General features: G+C 45.0%; 1 pseudogene; it reads right to left on the bottom strand.

The window, feature by feature from the left end:
- Window positions 1-15,388: 15,388 nt before the first annotated feature.
- LOC130876320 (vacuole membrane protein 1-like) lies at window positions 15,389-24,121 on the bottom strand (annotated as a pseudogene).
- Window positions 24,122-24,927: the final 806 nt, after the last annotated feature.

The following is a 24,927-nucleotide window of genomic DNA, read 5'->3' on the forward strand; positions in this document are numbered from 1 at the left end:
TACCAATGAAGGAGCTGGACTTCATGGATGAGTCTGGGAGAAGGCACTTGGGGGAGCAGGAGGCAGGGAAGGATGTGAGGATCCAAGGCTCAGAGAAATTCTCTGTCATCTTAAAGAACCCTGAGATTTTATTCAGATTTTAGGGCAAAGGTGGCCCAGTTCATACAAATAAAATGGAATAGGATATACATAGCATCTCAGTCACTATTCTGTAGCTGTCACAAAACACTATGGCCTTAGAGCTGGAGGTATAGCTCAGTGGTTAAGAGCACTGTCTGCCCTACCAAAGGTCAGAAGTTCAATTCTTGGCAACCACTAATGACAAAACACTATGGCCAATGCAGCTTACAGAAGGAAGGGTTTATGTGGGGCTCACAGTTCCAGAGGGTTGGAGTCCATGACCAGCAGGGAGCATGGCAGCAGGCAGGTGGGCATGGTGATGGGGCAGTGGCTGAGAGCTGTGGGTTCTATTTACAAACAGGAAGCCAAACACACTGGGAATAATGCCGCCAATCTTTTGAAACCTCAGAGTCCACCCCAAGTGATGTATCTCCTCCAACAAGGCCATGCCTCCTAATCCTTCCCAAGCAGTTCCACCAACTGGGGACCAAGTATTGAGATATGTGAGCCAATGGGAGCCATTCTCATTCACACCACCACAAACTGTGTGCAGGGATTTTTTTTTTTTTTTTTACAGGAGACTGTTTTCCAAGACTTGGTAGGTTTTACCTTTTCTGCTAACAAAATACAGACCATGTGCCCATTTTCCTTTTTCCCTCAGCCACCAGGAAATCCACAGTCACCTCTAACACATGAAACCCAGTGGTGACTCCGACCTTTATATGTTCCTTTGTCCTGGTGTTTAGTCTCAGCTAATTTGTTATTGTTTGTTTTGTTTCCCCCCCTTAAAGGTTCCCAGACTCAGCTCTCAGTAGAGATAGGTTACAGGAGAAACCACGACCACGGGCGTCTGTGCTTCCCTGTCTTGAGGCGAGGAGGGAGCATGTAAGCCATACCTTATCCTCCAATGGCTTGCACACACAGGGCAGGTGGGAATCTGTGCTCTTGAAGCTCTAGCGAAACAAAGGATGCTAGGCTTTGGAGTTTTGGTTTACTTCTCGTCCAGAGCTACACGGGCAGTCTTGTGTGACAGGCCTTGTCTTCACTCTGTATTGCAGGGACCCTGTTAAGACAGGTGTGACTAGATCTGAATCATGTGTGGAAAAACATTCACATGCGTGTGATGGGGGAGAAAGCAGGCTAGTGCATGGGAAGGTAGTGGTGCTCTTTAAACACCCATAGACTGACTGGGTAACCTTGGTTTAAATGACTTCTGTAGCCTCTGAGCACTGACTGAGAGAGTGGGGACTGTCAGTCATGCATGGTTGGCTGAGGTCTGAACAGGAGTCGCATCACTGGCCAGTGAGATCCCAAACAGAAAAAACAAACAAAAACCAGCTGACACACACAGCAAGCCCAATGGCGCAAGGGGGACAATAGGAATAGCATCTTATGGGTAGAGAAGAAGTAAAGTAAGTCCTTTAGCAGGTACAGCAGGTGACATCTTTACTTTGCTAAGCGTGTGGGAGGCACGCTCGCCTCACCTCTGAGAGGGACAGTGGCTTAGGGTCAGACCTAGTCCAATGACTCCGTCACTTATTAACTGGATAGCCTCGAGCAAACCCCAAGAGCCAGGTTCTTCATTTAGAGAGAGAGGGTAAAGATCCATTTTCAGGCATAGGAGGGTAACTAATGAACTCAAAGTGTGAATTTTAATTTTTATGATTCCACTTTGTGCACTCCCTCAAGGTCAAAGGGAAAAGATTTAAAAGTCTGTATTTTCCCTTTAAATCTAAGACTGGAGGTCACACAGACTTCTGCTGAATAACGGGCCTGTCCACCTCCACACTTGGGCTATTCCCTGAGCTGGCGGCTTCTGGGCTGTCTCTGGGGTAACTGGAGCACACTTGGCAGCAGCCCCAACTCCAGCTCATGGAGACTGTAAAACAGCTGCCGCTGGGATCAGCTTCTCAAAAACTGTTGCTGAATTAATATTGGCAGTGTGTGCAGGTTATATTTGCAGAGCCCTGGGATCAGGAACCTGCTAGCTAAAGTCCCTGCTAACCTTTCTTTGTCACGCTTGAAACAGCTGGGTCTTCAGTTACTCTAGGCAGCCGGAGCCTACCCCACCCTCGCACCCCTAGATTAGGTGTGGAGTCTCCTCCCAGAGGAGAAAACTCTCCTGGCTGGAGTGAAAATCTTTTCCTTGCAGGACCAGACACTATCATCTGGCAGTTTAAATTCTAAAATGGTGCTTGGGTTGTTCCCCATGCTGTCCCAGCAACCTCGCTCCAGCAAGTAGTGGAGTTCCGGGATGCTTCACCTCAGGGCAGAATGTCCCCTGCACGCAGAGCAGTTACAGGCTTCCGTTGTATAACTCATCCCTGACACGGCTGGCTCTTGGGCTGTCTAAACACCAAGAGGGGACCGGCGAGAACAGAGTAGCCATACTTCTTTTGTAATTTCCCTCATCAAATAAACAAATACAGTTCTTTTTGTATTGTCTGAGTATTGAACTGCTCATGTTAGCTGGGATTTTAACTCTTAATCACCCTTATTCTTAGCAAAGATCCAGGAAGAAACCTCAACTGTTTCTTTGTTCATTATCAATCTTTAACAGCACATTTGTTAACAGGATCAAATGTATCACAAGAAAGAGCTGAGCTGAATTGTACTTAAGATGAATGAGTGCCGGTGGTGGTGGCGCACGCCTTTAATCCCAGCACTCGGGAGGCAGAGGCAGGCGGATCTCTGTGAATTCGAGGCCAGCCTGGTCTACAAGAGCTAGTTCCTGGACAGCTAGGGTGGCTACACAGAGAAACCCTATCTTGCCCTCCCCACCCCACATACGATGAGTGAAACAGTCCATGCAACTAAAGTCTAAAATGCCCTTACAGACTTCTGAATAGGCAATAGCTAGGTTTTAAGATGACTAATTTTCTTCCTTCCTTCCTTCCTTCCTTCCTTCCTTCCTTCCTTCCTTCCTTCCTTCCTTCCTTCCTTTCTTCCTTCCTTTCTTTCTTCCTTCCTTTATTTCTTTTTTGTTCTCCACTCTCCATTTCTAAAATTAATTCTGAAGAGCCTGACCATCAGGTTTCAGATAAGGACCCTGAATAACTGATTTTGTTCAAAGGAGGCAGCACCAGCCGGCTGCCGGTGTGGCTCAGTGGGTAAATGCTTGCAGTCCAAGTACCAGGACCTGAGTTTGGGCCTCAGAATCCACACAGAAAACCAGGCATAGTGTTGAGAGCCCGGAGCCCTAGCCTTGAGGTTTGGTGGGGACAGCTGGATTCCTGAAGCCAGAAGAAGGGACAAATGGAGAGCTGCAGTTGAGAGAGAGGGCTTATCTCTCTCTCTCTCTCTCTTTTTTTTTTTTTAAAGATTTATTTATTTATTATGTATACAACATTCTGCCTTGACGTATGCCCGCACGCCAGAGGAGGGAGCCAGATCTCAGTACAGATGGTTGTGAGCCACCATGTGGTTGCTGGGAATTGAACTCAGGACCTCTGGAAGAGCAACCAGTGTTCTTAACCTCTGAGCCATCTCTCCAGCCCGAGAGGGCTTATCTCCAAATGTAGTGGTGGAGAGCGACCAAGGGAAGATGCCTGATGTTCACACACACACACACACACACACACACACACACATTCACACACACTCACACACACACAAACACATACATACACACACACATACACTAAATAAAAAAATTTAAATATTTTTAAAAAGTCACAGCTAAAAAGAAAGCCAAGCAGAAGAGAAAACACAGAGGGAACAGTCATTATAGACAAAGCTTCAAGTCCAAAAATGTCCCCCAAATGTTCACACTCACACATTTCAAATTAGGCAGTTCAAGAATAGTAATTTTACTGAAAATAAAATTTTAAAAAAATATAAAAACGAAGCAGCTACAGGTTTGCCACTCAGTTTCCTCAGAAAGTCTGAATAAGGGGCTGCTTTCATTCATTCCTGCTGTCTTTGGACTCATGTGGTCATCAGATGCTTAACTTAGTGGCTGACACGGGCGGGTGGGGGGGTCAATGGTAAAGCAATCTTTGGCTCAAATTTCTTCTTAAAGGATCAGCAATGGGACAGGTAGCTCCGCTTATGTCTTAGGGGAACCCCCACCCAAGGGGTGTGGGTGTCGGTGATGGTTAATTTCATTACTAACCTGGCACAATGGAGAGTCAGGAAACGGAGTCTCAGTCAGGGATTCTGTCTAGGTGGGGAATTGTCTTGATTAATTGTCTTGCATGAATTGATGTGTGATGACCCAGCCTAAGAGTGGGTGGCAGCATTCCCTCGCTTTGGGTTTTGGTTTGTACAAATAAGGAGAAGGTGAGTGGAGAGTATACACACGCATCTGTTTCTCCCTGCTCTTGGCTGTCGCTATGACGTGATCACTGTTCCTGTTGGTTCCCAGACGCCACGGGCTATGGAACAGGGAACTGGGCTAAGATAAACCCTTTCTCTTGTAGGTTGCTTCCTCAGGGCATTCTGTCACAGCAACTAGAAAGGAAACAAAGATTTGTTTAGGTGTGGACTAACCACTTCAAGGGGACCTCTCGGGTGAGCAACTCGGGAGCACATCTCATGGAGTTCCTCAGGAGACTTCTGCCTGTCATGGGGTCCTATACCCATGACTTTTCTGTTAGGTCCTAGTCACCTGGGGTCACCCGGAGAGGACTGGGAGCAGCGTTTCCCTCTTTGTTCAGAGTCCAGGAACCCTCATGCAGCGAAATCAGCATTGTTGCCATAGCTCCTGATCTTCCTGTCTCGATTAGGCCAATCATCAAACACTTCCCTTCCTTGAAAAATAGTGGTGGAAGCAGGGGCTTCGGGAGCTGTGTGGGACCAACCCATCTTCCCCGCTGTGTGGGACCATCCATCCCATCTTCCCCGCTGTGTGGGACCATCCATCCCATCTTCCCTGCTGTGTGGGACCATCCATCCCATCTTCCCCCCAATGTGGGACCAACCCATCTTCCCCGCTATGTGGGACCAACCCATCTTCCCCAGTGTGTGGGACCATCCATCCCATCTTCCCCGCTGTGTGGAACCATCCATCCCATCTTCCCCGCTGTGTGGAACCATCCATCCCATTCTCCCCCCAATGTGGGACCATCCATCCCATCCTCTCCCCTGTGTGGGACCATCCATCCCATCTTCCCCCCAGTGTGGGATCATCCATCCCATCTTCCCCGTTATGTGGGATGACTATCCATCCCATCTTCCCCCCAATGTGGGACCATCCATCCCATCCTCCCCCGATGTGGGACCATCCATCCCATCTTCCCCGCTGTGTGGGACCATCCATCCCATTCTCCCCCCATGTGGGACCATCCATCCCATCTTCCTCCCAATGTGGACCATCCATCCCATCCTCCCCCCATGTGGGACTATCCATCCCATCCTCTCCCCTGTGTGGAATCATTCATCTCATCCTCTCTTGCATGTGAGACCATCCCATCCTTCTTCTACATTCTCTGACTTGCTACTAGTAGCTACTGCCCTAAGGCCAGTAAGGAGAGATCCTGGTTGGTTTGCTAAAGAGAATTTTAGTACAAAAGCCTGGACTCCAGTGGTCCTAACAGACCAGGCTCAGCTGCCTGTCCCCACGTTCCAGTTAAGACTGTGAAAAGATGAACTCAATGTGGCCACAGTGGGAAGAAGAGATAAAGGGTCCAGTGACTCCGAGTCCATCTTTAGGGCCTTTATACACAATCCAGTACAGGAGAGGGACAAAGGGAGTTCCCATGGTCCCATGGTGATGACAAAGAGTGAGTTTGTTTTGCTTTGTTTTTTAACACAGGGTTTCTCTGTGAAGCCTTGACTGCATGGAACTAGCTCTGTAGACCAGGCTGGCCTCAAACTCACAGAGATCTGCCTGCCTTTGTTTCCTGAGTGCAGGAATTAAAGGCATGCACCATCACCGCCTGGCGATAAAGAGAGATTTTTTTTTTTTTTTTTTTTTTTTTTTTGATTTTCGAGACAGGGTTTCTCCGTAGCTTTTGGTTCCTGTCCTGGAACTAGCTCTTGTAGACCAGGCTGGCCTCAAACTCAGAGAGATTTTTAAGAGAGCTATCAATGGATATTGAAGAGAGTCAAGGTCAGACAGGAGAATAGGCCTCCACAGTAGATGTGTTGGCCTTTAAGTCAGGTTTTGCCGCTGTTTAACCTTCTCTTTCATCCTGAAGCTGAATGCTTGACTGAGCCTGTGTAGGTCTGATCTGCGTCATGATAATTTTCTGATGGAGTATTTCTAGCAGGCTCTGCACCAGCCTCACTGCAGCAATGGGTGACCCAGGACCAGTTTAGGACCTGGCCCATTGAATTTCCCCAAAGGGCCTTTTAGAAACCCTAGGGAAACAGATGCTAAGATTCTGCTGGAGGTCTCAGTGGTGTGACTTTGATCTTTCATTGGGAAGCTACTGTAATTTCAGAAGTGAAACATATGTTACTTACATCTAGAATCATAGGTGGCGAAACCAGATAGGGGGTAGGCAACGATTAACATGAAAGCCTGAGTTGCTGCTAACAGCAGGTGGTCGCTGAGGAGCACAAATAGGGCGGGAGCTCGGGCCTTGTAAGATAGTTAGCATCTGGAGCTGGAGATGGCTCAGTAAAGAGCACTTGCTGCTCTTCCAGAGTTCAGTTCCCAGCACCCATGTTTTATAGCAACTTGTGACTCTGGCTTAAGGGGACCCGTTGTCCTCTACTGGCCTCCACAGGTACCTGCACACATGTGGCAAATACACATACACACACACATAAATAAAAAAAAAAGAACTTTCACAAGAAACGTAGTTAAAATTTTATTTTAAAAATGTTTTAATAGCATAAATTCTATATTCCAATGACTTCATTATAACATTTTAATAATGTATGTAACATATTTTGATCATAATATTTTAACCTTATACTAGGCTAAGAGGTTGATACATGGGTATTGGACTTTGAGTCTTTAAAATATACCTATATTTTAATAAACTGTTATGAATGCAATAAAAATTAAAATACTAGATAGCAATGAGTCAGTGACCATGGTTAGTCTTTGCGCCACAATAGTCAGTTCACTGTGGAATTTGGGATAAAAGATGTAGGACTGTCTAGTCCAGTTTCCTTTTTTATTTATAGCCATGTTTATCAGATTTTATTATGTCTCTGTATGATATAAATTATAATATAAGTTTGTAAGTTCATACTGTTTGGGATATTTGGTGAATTATTAGATTCCTTTTCTTATTTCTTGGTAATGTTTTGACTCCCCCCCATTTTTTTTGTTTGTCTTTGATACAGAATTTCTCTGTGTAGCCCTGACTATCCTGGAACTTGCTCTGTAGACCAGGCTGGCCTCAAAGTCAGAGATCTGCTTTGTTTGTTTCTGCCTTTTTTGAAAAATGAGTTCAAATTTTTCTTTGTATTTGTGTATGTCCATGTTAGTATCTGTATAGATATAACGTGTGTGTATTGGTATACATGTGTGTATTGGTATACATGTGTGTATTGGTGTACATGTGTGTATTGGTATACATGTGTGTATTGGTGTACATGTGTGTATTGGTATACATGTGTGTATTGGTATACATGTGTGTATGGGTGCACATATGTGTAGTTGTATAGGTGTACCTGTGTGTATGGGTACATACACGTATATTGGTTATTTTATCCTGTACTCTTTGGGGGTTTACCACCCAGCTCCTAAATAAATACACAGAGACATTCTTATGATTGCCTGGTCTTAGCTTGGCTTGTTTCTAGCCAGCTTTTCTTAACTTAAATTATCCCATATACCTTTTGCCTCTGGGCCTTCATCTTTCTTTATTTCTGTATCTTCTCTTCCCTTCTTATTCCACGTCTGGCTGTATGGCTGTGCGGCTGTCCTCTAGCATCTTCCTCTCCTCCTTTTTTCATTCCTCCATCTTCTCTTTTTCTCCTTCTATTTATTCTCTCTGCGTGCCAGCCCTGGCTGTCCTTCCTCCTGCCTAGCTATGGGCTATTCAGCTCTTTATTAGACCAATCAGGTGTTTTAGGTAGGCAAAGTTTCACAGAGTTAAACAAATGTTCCATACCATAAAGGAACGTAACACCCTTCAGCTAATATTCCACAACACATGTGTGCATGTGGAGGCTGGAGGGCAGCTTCAACTTCAGGTGTTGTTTCCTAGGCACTATGCACCTGTGGGGGGGTGTTGAGTGTGTGCATGTGTGTGTATTTATGTCTGTATATGCCAGAAGACAGCCTTAGAGGGCATTTTTCTGGCTCTACTCATTTGTTGCTGTTGAGACATTATCTCTTACTGACCCTGATCTTGTCAAATAGGCTAGGCAGGCTTGCCAGCGAGTCCCAGAGCCCCAGAGATCTGCCTGTCTCTCTCTTCCCAGCCCTGGGATTACAGACATGTGTCACCATGTCTTTTTCTGTGAGTTGCAGGAATCAGTTCCGATCCTTGTACTTGGTAGGAAAGAACTCGACTGCATTACCTCCTCAGCCGCTCAAGCTGTACTTCGAGACAAGATTTGATACGTAGTCCTGGTTATCTCAAATGCACGATCCTCCTGCCTCTACCTCCCAAGCATACAAACTCATTCTAGGCTCAGATTTTTCTTCATTCACCTTGAACTCTTAATTCTGATTAGATTTATGGTTGAGATAGTAGACAAGGAGAAGGAAGGAGCAAACTTATCTTTTGCTATCAAAATCCTCTTGCCTTTACCTCTTGGGGTTACTCTGATCCATGCAACAGGTTTGAAGACTCAGGGTGTTTTTGCTAAACTGTGTGCAGACTCACCTACATATTTCCCAAGTGAGCCATTGGTTCACTGAGCAATATCCGGAGGAAAACTTACGCTCCTCATAATTATTCCTTCGCCTTTTTTTTAAGATTGCCTTTGAAGGCACCAGGCATCAGCAATGTCTGCCATCAAAAGCTCCTTTGTCTGCAGTTTCTATGGTGTCATTTGGCTCATTCACAGAGACTTTCTTCCTATGGTGACGGCTTCCCCTCTGTGAAAGTCGCCCTACCTGCATAAAGGAAGTTGGCATGGGTCCCGAACAGCCAGCTGATTCCCGAGTGCTTCTTGAACAGTGGCCCTTCTTGATAGCTCTAGAGGTGGCCCCCTACAATGACGAAAGTGGAGTCATTTGTCAGCTAGTTGTCTGTCGCCAATAAACGGGAAAGATGATCTGCCTGGGCTTAAAATGTGGACAAATGGGTAGGATCAATAATTCTGGATCAGGGCTTGGGTGCACTGTGGCATCTCATCTGGATGAGGTTTTCTTACACATCTTGATGTTCTTGGGTGGAATAAAAGACATGAAGGGACTTGAAACCAAGAGCCAGCCCTTATTTCCTAGGTAGCTGCCTTCATGGTTTAATGATGAAAGCAAAAGCTACAAGAAAATTTGTCATGGCTTTTTTTTTTTTTTTTTTTTTTTTTTTTTTTTTGCAAAGGACAGAAACTCTTTTGTAAAGGAAACTCTTTTGCAAAGGCATAAACTTGATAAAAAGAAGTTTCCTGAAATAAGGATATAGGGGATATCATAGAAGCAAAAAAAAAAATGCAGTTTGTCCTTTAAATGGGGTAAAAGCCAAGAATCAATAGGAAGATGTAGGGACTCTGCCCTAGCTCTGCTGCAGTCCGGGCATGGACTTCATTTGCCTGGACTTTCTGAAAAACAGGCTTTCTTATTTTTCTTTAAAAAAAAAAATCACACTATTTATTGATTTATTTAGTGTGTGTGTGTGTGGCTGGACAACTTTCAACAGTCAGTTCTTTCTTTCCTTAGTATAGATCCCAGGGGACAAACACAAGGCTTGGTGACAAGTGTTTTCCTGTTACCCACTGAGCCATCTTGCCAGCCCAGAAAGCAGTTATTCTTGTTTCTTTGTTGAACACAGACACGTCTGCTGCACGAGGAAGGTGACCCTTTGTTTGGCCTGGCCGCCTGGCTAGCTTACACCCGAAATAACCACACAGAAACTGTACTAATTAAATCACTGCCTGGCCCATTATCTCTAGCCTCTAATTGGCTAACTCTCACATCTTGATTTAACCCATTTCTATTCATCTGTATATCACCACGAGGTCGTGGCTTGCTGGGAAAGATTTAGCATGTCTGATTTTGGCGGCTCCATGGCGGTTCTCTCTCTCTGCTTTCCTTCTCCCAGAATTCAGTTCTGTCTTCTCAGCCTACCTAAGTTCTGCCCTATCAACTAGGCCAAGGCAGTTTCTTTATTCATTATCCAATGAAAGCAACACACAAGCAGAAGGACCTCCGACACCACACGTCTATGCTCATCACACGTTAGTTGAGGTAGTCTAGGCCAGTGGTTCTCAACCTTCCCTAGTGCTGTGACCCTTCAACACAGCTCCTCATGTAGTGATGACCCCCCCATCATATTATTTTCGTTGCTACTTCATAACTACAAATTTGCTACTGTTGTGAATTGTTGCGTAAATATTGGTGTTTTCCAATGGTCTTAGATGACCCCTGTGAAGACTGTCCAACCTGCAAAGGGGCCACGACCCACAGGTTGAGAACCATTGTTGTAGGCAATAACTCCAATGAGAAATGAATCCCAAACATGTAGACTTGTTTTCCTCATTCCTGTCACGTTTCTATGGACTCTGCAGCCTACTTCTCTCTTCCATAATTATGTGTCTAGAATATGCGGGCTCCAAGGTGATATGGTGGAGAAACAGATAGGGGAAAGACAGAGATGTTTCCAGCATCTGAGCCTAGATGTGGCCTGCATTGCCTCTTTCCCACAGGCTAGAACTTATACCTGATCTACTTGTGGAAGAAACTGGAGAGTGTACAAGATCAAGCAGAAGAGAGTGCACGCCAAGGGATTCCATTAAGTCACCAAGCACAAACTATCCCTACCAATCAGTGCAAACTCTTGTTCTAAACCTTAAAACCCTAAGGGAAAGGGCGTGGACCAGCTTTGGTCAACTGTCCACTCTTATCTGTCTGTTCTAGATTGGAAAAGGTGTCAGGTTGAGCGGAATGGCCATCAGCTTCCCATCTTTGACCGGATGACTCAAACATGGAATGTAACAATGGCCCTGGGAAAGACAAGCTTCTTTAGACAGTCAGCGTCCCGAACCTGCGGGCAAAACCTCCCTCAGATTATTTCTCAGTAGAGGTTTTGAAGTTTTGGGAAAACATAATTTTAAAAATGAAAAATTGAGGGACCTATATGGAGCAGGTAAGGCTTCTTGTGTCACACGCACACACGCACACACTCACACACGCACACACGCCCAGGCACACAACCTCCCTCTGGAAATAAACTGATGCATTCAAACTACTAAATGCTCATATGCAGCCATCCACAGCACAGCAGAGGCCGACGGAGGGGCAGAAGCTCAGGCAGAGTGTCTGTCCTTCTCTGGGTCATCTGTTAGAGGACTTCCGTGGCAGTAGTTGGGACACAAGCTTGTTTACATGTCCTTTCATCACGAGAGTCACATGAAGCATAGATACACTGATATTTTAAACTGGAAAACCTTCGAATGTAAAAATCTATAGGCTAGACCTGTGGGTCTCCACCCCTTTGGGGGTCTCCACCCCTTTGTTCACAAGGGTCACCTAAGACGACTGGAAAACACAGATATTTATGATTCGTAACAGTAGCAAAATAACAGTTATGAAGTAGCAGCAAAATTAATTGCATGGTTGGTGTCGCCATGACATGAGAAACTGTATTAAGGGAGCCAGTATTAAGAAGGTTGAGAACCGCTGGGTTACATAATAAATACTTAGACTCTCCTCATCCCTCTCACTTGAAGTGAGTGTAGACTGATTCCCTACGCTTGACCACAGACTGCCCATCACAGGGTCTGCTTTGTTAGACACTGAGCACTAAATAAAGATCAAAGAAGTCACCAGACGATGCTTTGGTTCCGGTTTTTCATTCGCTTGTCTCGCTTTATTCTTTAGAAGCCTGTTTGTCTCGCTGTATATGCACAGCTAGAACAGTCTCCACGGCCCCCAATAAACCCCACTTAACACACTTTCTAACAGGGTTTGCTTAAGGATGTTTGTAGGTCAGATCAGGAATCAGGCAAATCTGATTACTTATTAGAGCGGCACATTTTACCTTAGTTCTTAAAGATAAGAATTGAAGTGCTATAAAGGAGTAAGGTGGAAGTCAAAGAGTTCTTTTAGACAGGCAGGACCAGAAGCCAGGAGCAAGCGCACTGGATTTCTGCAAGCACACTGGATTCCTCAGGCACAGTGTTAATGGCAGCAGGTAAAGACGAACTGGGAGACACCGGTGGCAAGCATTCACAACGGAAGCTGCCCAACAGTGGTCTAACCATGGAGCCCCTTGCCAATGCTCTTCACTTGAGCGCTTGAGTTATTTCCTCAACATCCCCTCAAATGCTGGGCCTCAGCTTAGCTGTGACACTTCCATACTATAGTTTTCAACTCTCTGAGAGGACTTAGTGTCGGCATGTGTATACTACCCTGATGTCGGGAATCTGCCTCTGGAGAAAAAAGAAAAGGGGAGGGGACTGTCTTAAGCTCAGGGCCCAGTCAGCCCGTAGCTTGTGGGAACATGAGCAAATTCGTCCTGTCTTCTTCAATGATGCAGGCATGAGCCAAGGGGTTCAGTCTGGAAAGCAAACCAGAATTTAGCCTGCTCATCCTCTTGGCTGACCCTGAGGTACAGGACCCAGCATGTCTTCCTGTGCTTAGAAGTCCTATCGATTTGCCTGGTTCCCTGGGTTCTCTTTCGGTCTTGCCTAGGAGCCAGAGTGTACCCCAGTTTAGAATTCGCTACACAATTCCCCAAAGCAGCTTTGATGAGGAGGAGACGAAGGATGGGAGTGGTGATAATAACTATTGCTAACCATTAGTAATCTTACTGTGGTTTTTCATTATTACGGCAATGGAGTTTCTGGTATACTCCCAGAAAAGCCTGTTTAGTGATTCATGCTGCTAAAATCCCCGTGCTGGTCACACTGGCTCCCTTTCCTGTTCCTAGGAGTATGGGATGAGGAACTGAACTGCAGTAGGATGTGAAGGGGACGAGCAGAAGGAGAACGAGCAGAATGCTAGCATCCTTTAAAAACACATTTAGAGATTAGAGATGTTTGATGGTGTATCATCCCCCGTCCCCCTTCCTTCCTTCCTTCCTTCCTTCCTTCCTTCCTTCCTTCCTTCCCTTTCTGCCTTCCTCCTTCCCTTTCTGCCTTCTTCCTTCTCTTCTTCCCCCTCTACCGCTTGACAGGGTATATCCTCCACACCGGTCTGAAACTCACTATGTAGCCAGGCTGGCCTAGAACTAACGACTTCCCCCTCTACTTCTGTGTGCACCACCAAGCCTGGTCTGCTCTAATTACTTTCCTGCCTCTTCTCCGAGAGTGTCATCCTGCACCCTCATTCTTTACACACACAGGCTCCCAGCCACCACTCTTACTGAAATGCACCATACTCTTGCATGGTCTCCTTTCCCAGCAAATGAAATCCCATCGCCTTGGTGCAGCTGATCTGCAAGGATGGAAGCAAGCTGGGCTGAACTCACAGTGTTAAGATGAGAAAGGTGATTGCAATGTTTTCCTAGAGGAGCCCCCCCGACAGCCCCGTTCAGCTTTTATTTGTCTGTTTGCTTTCATGAGGATGTTTTTCTAGGAAGGGCTCACTCCTGGCTGTTCATTGCTCCTGGATGCAGCTTCATAGAACCGCTCCTTTTTACTGTTTTGTCTTCCCTTTGGAACTCTGATTTTTCTAGAGTCTCTAATTTTTATCTAGTGACCCTCTTGTGGGAGAAGCAGGAATGGAAGGAGAGGTAGGCCTAAGGAGGGCGGATGGATTAGAGGTTGCACCCATGTTTTCGTTTGGAAACACACGTGTTAAATTCATGGCATTCTTAGGCTGGCCTGCCCACATCCATAGCCAGCACCAGCACACACTCAGTGGCTAAAACCCTCTGCAGAGGAGGGATGCTTCCTGTAGTGAGACATGCCCAATTAGAGTCAAGTCAAACATGCATCAATGAGAGAATGAGAGTGGTACAGAGGGCGTGACATCACTGTCAGCTGTAGCTCAACTGATACCGAATTGCCTGGAATTTTACATTACAAGAAATTCGCGTTTAATTTAAATGACTCTGTGGTGAATTGCATTGTTCTAAAGTGAACGCTAAGTGGGCTAATAATGCCCCACTTTATAAAGGAAGCATGGTGTGGGCAGAGAAAGTTGTATTTGAATGGATCTGCAACTATGCCTGAGTGGCTATCACTGGAGGCTGATAGAAGCACATTCGTTCTTAAACTAAAATTTCATAGCCCATGGAAAGTACCGAAAACAAAGTCTTGAAATCCAGACAGACATAAATACAGTAGGATGGATGAATGACATTCTCAAGAGATCCTCATGCCCCTCCCTCAGTCATCAGCCCTCTACACTTCAAGGAATTGGAAATTTCCCAGGGGTGTCATCTGGGAGAAGGAAGAGCTGAAGCCACTGTCAGTCAGAGGAGGGCCCTGTCTCCTAGGAAGAGATTTCCCACAGTTCTGACAATCTGTCAGGCCACCTTGCAGGAGAGCTGGGAGCCCAGACAGAGCTGGGTGGAAGTCAGTGCAGGGCTGACAGGACCGCACCTCGAAGGGACTTAGTTATGCACACACCGGATCTCCTACCTGCATTCCAGAGCCGGACTTCGGTCACGAGAGGTCCCCTTGTTTCTCCTTTCAGCTTGGGTCACATTGAACAACTGCTTTCTGCTTTTCAACCCCCACCCCATGGTCAAAGATGTCTTTATAAAAATGTTTCACAACTTCATTCTAAATATACAGAATAAAAAATGGTGTGTTCGTTTGTGAGACACCAGCCAGATTTTCCTTGTTTTATCTCAAAATCCCATGGGGGTGGGCAGTGCATCGTAAAATGACCTTTTCGAGGGGAGAGAAGGAAGACGTTTTAAATTGTTCCATGACAGGCATGCAAGACTGTTCTCCAATGTAGATATAACTTAAATATACTTGATGACTTCTAAAATCCAATTTGGGACAAGCCTAAAAGGCCTGACATGTTCAACATACTTCAGAAGGTTTTGTGTAGCAGGAGTTCCTACGTACCGTGCGGGCCCTTGGAAAGTAACAGAAGGCCAACTTTTGTTGAGTCTACAGTTCAACATCACATCCACGCTAACGAAACAATGTGGTGAACAGAGGGTGGAGACCTTACCGTAACACATGAAGGAAAAGTATGTCAGTGTAAAATGTGGACTAAACTGCTTTCGGGAAGAAGGTTCTAAAAATCTATACAGGCTGGAAAAGGGGATCTTCCTTCCTGATGAGAGCCCCCCTAATGTAAGGTGGGACCCCTCGGTGCTAACTTCTGCAGAGATGGACCTCCGGGGGACAGCACCAGTGAAAGCCACTGTCTGCTCCACGTTGTGCTTTCAGAAAATTATTATAACAAAGATTCTCTAGACACGCATTTTAATGATTGCTTTTCCAATCAGGGTCGCACCAAAGATGGTCCAGAGGGTACAAGGATGTGTCCACACGTCATTCTAGCCAGGTCAAACCGGGAATTTGGAATAGAAGCACAGACCAAAATTTAAAACACAAAAACAAAACAAACAAACCTAGTACTTTCTGTTCTAGGTTTTAAGCTGCCAGTTTAGCCCATGATGCAAAGTCCTATGGCCCCTCTGCATGGTTCAGCATTTCTTCAGATTGCCTGTACTCTTCATCATCTGGTCCAGAACCTGAGAGGTGAGCTTCCCCGGCTTTGAAATGCAGAGTTAGGATACAGCTTTCTGATGGCTGTACCAACACCAGCGTCTCTGAAGATGATAGATACTCCACAAGGAAACACCTCTTCTGCGCGTCCTCATCTTGTCAGGGTAAGGTGCTCAGGGAAATCAACCCTATTGCATGGCAATTGGGTGCTTTTGCTTTTACTCTTCAGCTCTTTGCTCTTTGGGGGCCTGCCACTCAGCTCCCAAATAAATCCCACGGAGGCTTATTGTTTCTTATAAATGCCCCGCCTTAGCTTGGCTTGTTTCTAGTCAACTCTTCTTAACTTAAATTATCCCATCTACCTTTTGCTTCAGGGATTCTGTCTTCCTCTAGTCTATATACCTTTTTTTTACCTCTTATCCTGGCTTGCTGTGTAGCTGGGTGGTTGTCATCTCTCCTTTTCTCTCTCCTTGATCTCCTTTCCCAGACTTCTTCTCCTATTTATTTTATATAGGAATGGTCTGTCCTGTCCCTTTAAGAGACAAGCCATGCCCACACCCTCCCATGTCAACTTCCAACCTGAGTCTACCCCCTTCTCCTCACTCCTCCCCTTCCCCCCTCTGTTTCTCTCTCTCTCTCTGCCTCTCTCTCTCTGCTGTTTCCCCTTCTCCCCTTCCCTTCCATAATCCACTAAATAAATATCCAACTTCATTCTGCATGGCGTGCCTATCCTTCTTGGTCTCGCACCTGCCACTTGGCTTCTTGCCTGGGACACCCAGTTGCCTTTGTGGCTGTGGTCTCAAGACCTGCTGCCCACTGCCACCACTCAGGGACCTGAAGCATTTTACTTAATCCATTACAATCTGCCTGCTGCCCCCATCTAATTCTCTCTCCTGCCTAGCTATTGGCTGTTCAGCTCTTTATTAGACCAATCAGTTGTTTTAGACAGGCACAGTAACACAGCTTCACAGACCTAAACAAATACAACAGAAAAGAATGGAACCCATCTTTGAACTGTCAAACAATGTTCTACAGCATAAGCAAATGTAACACATCTTAAATTAATATTCCACAGCCTTGCATTCATAAGTAACTAATGTAATTGAAGCTAATTGTGGACCCAGGTAAAGCAGGAAAATGTGCAAGCCTGTTCCAAGACCAACAGCGGACAAAGCCACCAAGCCTATCCAGTAGGTGTACAAATTGAACTGCTTCTCTATGGGCTGCACGTGCTGTTAGCGTGTTCCTCCCACATTGGGTGGAGATGTAAGCACAGCACGCAGCAGTGAAGAAGATAACACAATGCTTTGATGCTGCCACCATTTTGAGGTCCATTCCTTCAAAACTATAAGAGTTTCCAGAGAAAAATACTGCAAGGTGATGAGTGGCTGTCTCCACAGGACAATATTCTGGCTTTCTTCTCTGTCTCTCCTCTTCTTCTCATATACTGAAGAAGGGTCTGTGAAACGTCCATTATGTTGTGCCTTACTCATTGCTATGCATCTCTGGTCACAGGTTTTTCCAGTCTCTGCCAGTCCACATATCAGTAACTCTGGAGGAGCCGTCCAGACCCCAGCTTCTCTGGATCTCAGGATCCTGGAAGCAGCGCCCACCACTGCTCTCACTCATGCCATGGAGACAACTGTCTGCCTATGGCTTCTATCTGTCAGTTTTATCTACCTATTGAGGCTGGGTATCAAGGCTGCCACAGGGACCCTAAAACAACTCCACCTAGTAGCAAGCTCTCTGCAGCTGTAGTTTCCACATCTGTCATGGGTCAAAAACAGTCAGCAGAATTGTGTTTCTTCTGAACTTGCACAGATGCTCTTCTTGCCTTTGTTCCCTAAGACACAATAAAACTGTTACATGGTATTAGGTATCAGAATTAATCTAGAGATTGTTATGTAGGAGGATGCCCATAGGTTATATGCAAATTCTGTTCCTTTTATATAACAGACTTGAGTGTGTGGCCTGGAGCCAGCCTCCCCAGGAGACAGAGGAACAGCTATGAGTTAAGTTTGGTCTCAGGACTTTGGTGGGAAATCAGCTGAGTTCTATATCAAAAGGCCCTTTCTGGTGTTTCCCAGCTTCTGGCCTCTGTGTCATTTGCATAAGCATAAAAGGAATGTGTTGGTCTTTTCATTTTTATTCCCCAAACAGAAATTAGAAGTTCTTTTTGATATGACAAGACTCAAGAACAATCAGAAGAATTGTCCTTCAAAATCAGGTTTGGGTTGAGGACAAGCTTACTCAGCAGCTTCTTGCCACCCTGGGCCATCAGCACTCCCCAGGAGACCAGGATCCGTGCCTTCAGTGGGAGGGGTGAGCAATGTCATTGGTCCCTAGGTCTAAATGGGACCTACAATGGCTACTTTGTTTTCTGTTTTTCCAAAGAAGGATAAAGACTATGGTACTCATGATTAATTCTAAAGGGGGAAAAATCATGCAACTAAATTTTTCCCCCTAAGAATTAAAACAGAACAAACAATATTTTCATCCCATATGCCAAACATTCTTGAGATAGCTGCTGCTGTGCTGTGCGGAGGGTACTTAGTAGAAGGTTCTATTTGTTCTCATATTTTTCAGATCTAATGGTCATGGCAAATTCCAAAGCTAGCAAAGGATGTGGTAGGGCTGGCCCGGTACCAGAACGGAGCTGAGCAGCCTCGGGCAGAGCACGGGGTAACTGAGAGATGAAGGCAGCCTGCTCGCCTCTCCAGGCTGTGAGACCTTGCCCTGGTAGCTTTGTTTCCTGGGTCAGTTCGCCTTTCTGCAGAACAGGAGACAGGATTGGGACATGTTACCCAGCATTTCCCATGAGGTTCTCTGAACCTCTGAAAGTAGATCTTATCCCTCCTTTCTCTCCAAAACATTAGTCTAAACCCTCTAGCCACCATGCTCTCTTAGTTTTTATTTTTAATTTTTAAAGATTCTTACTTTATTCCATGTGTGTGTTTTTCCCGCATGTATGTCTGCGCGCCATGTGCATTGCCTAGTGTTCTCAGAGATCAGAAGAGGACATTGAAACTGCTGTAACTGAAGTTAAAGATGTTGGTGAGCCATCGCATGGGCGCTGGGACCCAACCCCGGATCAAAAACAAGTGCTCTTAACCGCTGAGCCATCGCTCACGTTTTTGCTTGTCGTGATTCTAAAGTCAGTATATATGGATCTACATTTTATCACCAAGTGTAGAGTTTCCATCCCAGATGGATAAATCGCCTGTCACTCCTTCCATTGGTAGCTAAAAGAGGAGAGAAATGGAAGTTGAAAACATGAAAGAAACTAAACCAGAAACGGAGCTGGAATTTTTGAAATGGAGACTTGGGCAGAACAGAAGAAGCTGAACAACACAACCCTGGCCCTGGGAGCCCTTCCCATGCTTCAGTGGGGAGGACACAGGAGACTCACGAGCCTGGAGGTCTCAAGTCCCCAAATCCTAGGTGTTGGGGGAGATTGATTCTTAAAGGTTTGTCCATTTCTAGCCCTCTTGCATTTCTCTGGGCCCCGGATATTGAGGTAACAGGCCAGAGGACGTAAGAGAAATGAAATTGTAGGCTTAAGCAGACACAAAGCCTAGATTTTTATTATAAAAGGCTTATCCAGATGTGACCCAAAGAAGTCAACATGAACTTCTTGCCCCTGCTGTCAAGTGGGGAGCCACAACTCTAGAAATCTCTGGAGCAGTGTTCAGGGCCAATCTCTGAGGTGCTGCACTTGAAGAATAAGGAAGCCTGTCCTTTAAAAATGCTGCAAGATTCCCCACAGAGCAGCCATGAGCCCAGAGGATCGTGGTGGGTCCCAGGAGAGCCACCTGGGTGGCTTGCAGCAGGACAGGCTGGTCCTACCATGCAGCGAGCAGCTGGGCAGGCGCGTGGGTGGGAGACATGTGGGCAGACACATCATACAGAATAGAATTGGATATTTATTACTTAGAGGAGAGAGAAAGAAAGAGAGGAAGAGGAGAGAGACAGAGAAGGGCCGGAGAGAGAGACGTGCACGTGCACCAAGAGGGGACAGTGAGAGTCTAAGATGGCGGGAAGAGGGCAGGGGTCGCAGGGAGTGGGCGTGGCTTATCTCTTAAAGAGACAAAAACCATAACACTGTCCCCTTATTCTTTTTCACCTGTGGAAGCTGTTGTCCAAAGCACGTCTAGGATGTCTTCAATTATATCTGACGGCGCAGTTAAAGATGTCTTTAGGCAGGGTCACAAATATTACAAGAGGCCCTTGGCATATGAGGTATATGGATAGGACAGAAGTCGGTCTGATGGAGACTCCCAAGTCATAAAATAGGAGGGACTTCAGTGGCTCAGAGGACCACCCCAATCAGAACTCTTACTCTGCTTAGGTGTAGCCGTCCTGCTAGATGTTTGCAAATATTTTATTGAAGCTATGGAAATGAATTCCTGAGAAATGTCTTTTACTGCTGATTATTTTGGTAATAATGGGTTCAATCCATGCCTAATCATAATTATGAATTTAAGACACATAAAACGCACACTCATTTTAACATAAAAACGTGTTAATTCTAAATAAGTGGTAGGTCTGCCTACAACCCCAGTGCTTGGCCAGGGAAGGCAGAAGGGCAGATTTAAGGCCAGTCTGGGTTGTAGGAGATTATCTTGGAATAAAAACAATAAACAGCAACACACACACACACATACACACAATGGTTGTTTGGGGAAATTTATAGCAAATACCATTTCTCCAGTATGATTTTCAAAGTTTTAGACAAAGCCCTTCTGTCTACATCCTTAGGAGAACAGACAGTCTGAGGGTCTTGGAGATGGCTCAGTGGTAAAGTGCTCACTGTACAAACCTGGAGACCCGAGTTTGAATCCCTAACTTGGACATGGCTCAGTGGTAAAGTGCTCACTGTACAAGCCTGGAAACCTGGGTTTGAATCCCAGGAACCCATGGAAATCTGGTTGTTTGTGTCTGTGATCCCAGAGCTCCTACAAAAAAAGGGAGGTAAAGACAGAAGAATCCCTGGAGGTTCATGGGCCAGTTAACCTGGTCTACTCAAAGAAAAAAGAGAGAGACCCTACCTCCAAGGGGAAGGCAAAGATTGACACCCGAGCTTGTTCTCTAACCTTCATATGCACACCATGGCATGTATGTCCACACATTCACACACACACACACACACACACACACACACACACACACACACTGTGCATGCACACATATACAAAATTGATTTTAAAAATAATGTGGTCTCCATATTGTATGGCCTTTTCTTACTTGTTGTAATATGAGCGGCGTCAGGGCTGCATCCCGCCACCCGGCTAGCTTTACCCGAAATAATTACACGGAAACTGTATTCTTTTGAACACTTCCTGGCCCATTAGTTCTAACCTCTTATTGGCTAGCTCTTACCCATTTCTAATATTCTGTGTAGCACCATGAGCTGGCTTACCAGGGAAGATCTTAACCTGCGTCTGTCTGGAGTGGGAGAATCATGGCGACTCCCTGACTCGGCTTCTTTCTCCCAGCATTCTGTTCTGTTTACTCCACCCACCTAAGGGTTGGCCTATCAAATGGGCCTAGGCAGTTTCTTTATTAATTAACCAATGAAAGCAACAGATTAATACAAGACCCACCTCCATCACTTACTTCATGTTTTCTTGACTTTGATCTTTATTTCTTATTTTATTTTATATGTTTTAGTGTTTTGTCTGAATGTATGTCTGTGTACCACATGTATTCCTGCTGCCTCTGAAGCCCAGAGAGGGTGTCAGATCACCTGGAACTAGAGTTGTTGATGGATGTAGCTGCCATGTATGACTGGGAGTCAAATCCAGGTCTCTGTACAGACAACCAGTGCTCCTAAATGCTGAATTACTTCTCTAGCCCCTTACCTCACTGGTTCAGCCCAGTAGGGAATAAATTCGCCACAGTTCTGCAGCTCTGATCCTGTCCTAGCACCCAGAACTGACTAAGGAAATGATACACATTTAGAAGGGAACAGAGTCTGATTATATGGCCCTGTCTGACCTGGAGCTTGCTGTATAGACTAGGATGGGCTTGACTTCACAGAGATCCTTCTGCAACTGCTTCCTGAGTGCTGGTGTTAAAAGTACACTATCATGCCTATTTTTTAAAAAAAGGTGTGTGTGTAGTATGTGGTGTGTGTGAAGTTGTCATTGCTCATGCACGGAGGTCAGAGGACAACTTTGTGAGGTTGGTTTTTCTTCTGCCCACTTTTATATGTGTGCTCTGGAGATCTAATTCAGGTCACCAGGTTGCACAGCAAACACCTTTACCTATAGAGTCACCTTGCAGGTCCCAGGAAAATCTGTCTTGGTGACCAATAGTTGAAGCAATCAGAACACGACTGGAGGGATGATCAGCAGCTAAGAGTACTGGCTGCTCTTCATCTGTACGAACAGTTCACGCAGGAGAAGGCGATTCCCACGAGAGTTTCATGATTCTGTAAGTTGCCGTTCTTTATTGAAACATTCTGGACATATATGGCATAAGTCAGATTGGACCTTTTAAATTATCTATAACTTGAATTTATTCTTCCACAATTAAAAGAGTCAAATACATTGTCTGAGGAAAACACCCACTGCGGTGGGTGAAAAGTGGGAAATGAGTATTTATTGAGTTTTAGGAAGCTAGAAATGGTAGAACTTTAACAGTAGCTGAAGTGGCGGACTGCTTACAATGTGTTGAGCATAGATCTGAGGGCTGGCATTTACATATCTAATAATTGCACAAGATGGGCACCATTACTGTTACTGTGCTTTGAAGGGGGTGAGGAAACCTTGCCCTAAAGACATTAAGTAATCTGTCCAGGTCCTGAGAAACAGCCCACCCAGCCTGCCAGAGCTTGCATACTTGGCTGTATGTTCCATGTTCCCTCATTTTACTCTGGAATGCGTAACATAAACTGCAGGATGATTTATAATTCAGAATTCAGAAAACAAAAAAAGAAAGACTGGGAAGACATCTGAGTCAATAAAGTGCTTACCCTCAAAGCATGGAAACCAGGGGACAACCTTGAGTGTCTTCTTCATTGGCTATCTACCCTGGATTTTTGGGACAGGGTCTCTAATTGGCCTGGGGTTTATAAACAGTAGGCTGGCTAGCCAGTGAGCCCAAGGGTCTGCCTGTCTCAGCTTCCATAGCCAACAGCTAGGGAAAGACACAGGGCACAACATCAGTGAAACGGGTGGCCACAGTGATAGTGTACCACTACAATAAAGCTTCACATTGCTGGTGAAATGAGAAATGTGAGAAACACTGATTAAAAAAAAAAAAACTAGAGAGAACAATAGCAGATAAGGAAGCATACAATGTAAGATGGTCAAATACTGATCCCTGAAACTGCATATGGCCTATATGCAACATATTATGGAGAAAGTCTTGAGGTTTGTGAAAACATGTAAAGCTGGGGGTGTGTTTTCTTCAGTAATCTCATGTGCTGCTGCTGCTTCGGCACTCCTGTTTAACCCTCACTGTGAGGTCATTTAAGTACCACCCTCAAACCCAAATTTATTGACGATTTAAGCAAATGTTCATTCAGTACAATATAAAAGGGAAATATGTGAGGTTAAGGATTTTTTTTTCTAAAAAATTTGGAAATCTCATTTGAAGAATATAGATTAAAACAGGAAGGCTTACAAAAGATGAGGGGACGGTTAACTTTAGCTGTCAATATTTGAGGTTAAGGGTGACTCAAATAGTAGGTAAAACATTATTTCTGTGAGCATATTTATTGTATCATGAGGGCCAGCTTGTTGCCCCAGCCGCACAGCTAGCTTAGCCCCGAAATAATCACACAGAAAGTCTGCATTAATTATAAACTGATTGGCCCATTAGCTCAGGCTTCTTATTAGCTCTTAAACTTATATTAATCCATTATTCTTATCTATGTTAGCCACATGGCTCAGTACCTTTTTCAGTGGGACAGGTCACATCCTGCTTCTTCAGTGATCTAGGCAAGACTCGGGAAAGAGCTTCCTTCTTCCCAATACTCCTGTTCTCCTTCACCCCGCCTCTACTTCCTGTCTGGTTGACCCACCTATACTTCCTGCCTGTCCAATCAGCACTTATTTAAAACATGATTGACAGAATACAGACAATTCTCCCAAACCAGTTTACAGAAGTGATAAGCATTTGAATCAGTAACCCAAACAAAGATGATCTCCCTTAACCAATGTTGATGGGCTTGCTCCAGCCTTTGAGGCACCAGGGAAAAGGCAGAAGAAAGGTAGGTAGTTCACACTCTTCTTGATTCAGAGTATCTCCCTTTCTATACTCAGATACTTGGTCCTTTGATCTCAGGCCTCTGGAGTCCAGGACTTACACAGTGTAACTTACAGTTCTCTTCTGAGAGCATCATCGTTAGCCTCAGTACTTCCCAGGGCTTTGAGCTGGAGCTGAACTGCATTGTTGGCTTTCCAGTTCTTCAGTGTTTGCACCACCCTCTGTGTGGCTCTGTGTATGCACACATGCGCACACACACACACGAAGGGATTGAATTTAGGGCTACATATACTTTGGCTAAACGCATGCTCTATCTCAGCCCCAGCAGAGTCTTTCTTTTCATGGCTGTTTAATTTTGAAAAACAGTTTTAAAGCCAGTTTTCCTGTTCCCACTTGATCACAGTCCATTTTTTGAAATGAGCAAAGTAGATTGGACATTCCAAAACCATATCAGTGACTACATTGGTTCTTTACCAAATAGGAAAGAGCATAAAGTATCAACGTCAAACCCTAAGAATCCTGAACCTTCTTCACATGATTGTTACTTTAAAAGCAACATAGCTCTCACAAAAGACTGTAAATTACACTGTGTAAGCCCTGAACTCCAGGGGCCTGAGATCAAGGGACCAAGGTAGAAAAACATCTGACCTATTGATGACTCTTCCTTCCGTCTTTGTCTGCATGACTTTTAGGAACATCTTGTGAAAGTTCTAATTATAAACTCTTTGAGTCTTAGGATCAAGGTCATGAATTATATATAACGTATGAGCAACACTAAGCTAACCAACTATTGGTATAATGTTTTTTTAATCTATTGCCAGCCACAAAAGCCTAAGGACTCTCAGTACCCTTCTATAATCAGGTAATTCCCCTGTCTTGCTCATTAAATACAAACCTTTGTTAAGGAAATTATCTTTGGGTAACTTTTAACTTATTGTCTAT

Source organism: Chionomys nivalis, chromosome 6, assembly GCF_950005125.1.
Source record: "Chionomys nivalis chromosome 6, mChiNiv1.1, whole genome shotgun sequence".
NCBI lineage: Eukaryota > Metazoa > Chordata > Mammalia > Rodentia > Cricetidae > Chionomys > Chionomys nivalis.